This window comes from Prinia subflava, chromosome Z (genome assembly GCF_021018805.1).
Source record: "Prinia subflava isolate CZ2003 ecotype Zambia chromosome Z, Cam_Psub_1.2, whole genome shotgun sequence".
In the NCBI taxonomy this organism is placed as follows: Eukaryota; Metazoa; Chordata; class Aves; order Passeriformes; family Cisticolidae; genus Prinia; species Prinia subflava.
The window spans coordinates 16,538,528-16,540,867 of NC_086283.1; positions in this window are offsets into that span (position 1 = coordinate 16,538,528).

Genomic DNA, 2,340 nt, shown 5'->3' on the forward strand with positions numbered 1-2,340 from the left:
TCTCTTGAGTTTTCAGGTAAAGTGGTTTTTATGTTCTGTCTGTACCTTTTCAGGCAAATATTTTAATTTTGAATTCTATAGTAACATGTTTGCCTTTGTTAATGGGGATACTGTCTTTAACTACATCCTGTGTCCTGGTACAAGGTACTAGAATTCTCTGAGTTACATATTTTACAAGGACCAGCACCAGGCCCTCAAGCCCTGACAGAGAAGATTTCCTATCCTCCTTTCCCACTCCCTGTGTTGGGGTAAAGGAGAAAGAAGTGGCCAGCTCTTGGAAAGGAGAAAACTGCTTCTGCTGTGCACAGAATTGCCTCCCAGATTTCATCAGGTGAGGTTTTTCCCAGCCTCCCTTATACATCCTTCCCCTGTTGTTAAAGCTTATGCCTGAAAGGGGAATGCAAAATCCCAAAACTCCGGCAAGGCAGAGATGCTCCTTCAGCCATTATTTAACTCAGTGTTTGATGTTAGAGCCTTGCCATGCTCTATGCCCTCTGCTCCATCATTTGGTGCAGCCAAACAGTGCTGGGCTTTAATTTTGGGCATCCCAAGCTATGTTAGGCTGTTGAACCACTGATGTGGAAAGAGCTGTTCACACCTGTCTGTAGCAAATGGGAGAGAAAAGGACTGATTTTTGATTCTTCCATGGTCGAGCAGCTCCCAAAGGAAACATCACAGACTCAAAAATGAGGAGCTACAAGAACTCATCAACTCTGGAAGCTGACTGTTCAGGCAGGACTGAAAATGCCAGCTCAGTGCTGACAGATGCTCAGTGCTTAATGGGGGAAGAGGCAAAGATGTCTCCTGTACAAATGGCTCAAACATCACTTATTTCTTTGTTGTGCACTTTCTTCTTGTGGTGCAGAGACAAAAACTCTGCCTCTTACAGAGCCACGTGAACCAACTTGTTCAAAAGAGTCTACAGATGTCTGGCTAAGCCCACAAGAAGAGTACCTGTCCTTACCATCCAACTATTTCCCTGCTCCTATTTGGAAAATCATCACGGCATCATCATGAAAAGAACAGTCAGAAGAATGCAAAAATGTGCAAGAGCCTATTTACAGCTGTCATGTCTGGAAGAATAAGTAGGGACCTTTACATCCACGTGGGTATTTTGCATTTGTGTTGTATTTATCAGCCTCCCCAGACAGATGTTCTTGACGGAGCTGGAACTGGTACTTGATCTAGCACTGAAATAGGCAAATAGGCTAATACGCAGAAGGTCAGGGAATATTCCCTGTCGTTTTGGGAGGCTTTCCTCACTGGTTGTGTGTAGTATGCTCCTTTGTGGGCTTCCTGCAGTATTTTTGCTGGAAAAGAATAATCCTTTTGTAGTGCACCAATGTCTGCTTGTTCTTTCAGCTTCTCTGTCAATTCTCAGTACAGATTTTTCCTGCTTAAAAGGAAGGCATGTGCTCAGCTGACCCTTCATAGTCAAAGAACTGATCAAGTTGGGTGAGGGTTTGGTGCCAGCAAGGGCATAATTTAATACCCACTGACACTTCATCATCATTACACTGTGCTGCATAAAGCTTTTGTGGAATATGATTGTTTCTTTCCCTTCATTAGAAAGGTTTAGCTCCAGTGTGACCCAAAAGGAGATCTCACTATAAGCTGGGCAAATACAGTGTCCTCCTTTCATGGAGATTACTTTTCAGGAAGAAAAATGCAAAAGATAATGTGAATAAAGCAACTGTTCTTCATCAGTTATTTAATAGCCAAAGAAGTCTGAGTGCCAGATCCTGTGGGGCCATATTATCTGCTTTCTTGTAGTGCTTTTCTCCCCTGTCTTGTCAAGTCCAGAGGCTGGAAGGGGAATGGTTCTTAGGTGGACTTCCAGCTGCAGGGGAAAGCAGCATCTGGAGCCATGGTATTCCAGGGAACAATAAACCAAGTAAAATACCAGTTGGTGTTACAGCAGGATCTTCTGCAGATGCCCAAGTCTGGCCTAGTGGTCAAAAGATAAATCACTTCCCTGGCATTAACAAGTCCTTATTGTCTGACAACTCACTAGCATTTACATATGGAATGCCTCACTGCTTTTTAAATGAGTTTTTCTTGGGAGAAAGGTAAGTGTAGGAAGTCAGAAGTAGTTAGGGCTGGGGGAAAATTATTTCAGAAGGAGTTAAGAGTTTCCCTTGTCCTTTTCTCCTCCAGACAGTTCAGAGGAGTGGAATTCTGCTTTTCCATTAAAAAAGTTAGAAGAGGATCTATGGAGTAATAGAAAAGAGAATCTGGTAAGAAATGAATTCGTACCTCTTTCCTGAGGCATATCACATAATTTTAGCCAGCAGTATTGGACAGAGGGAAGTGCAAGCAATAAAAATTTATGTTACAGTA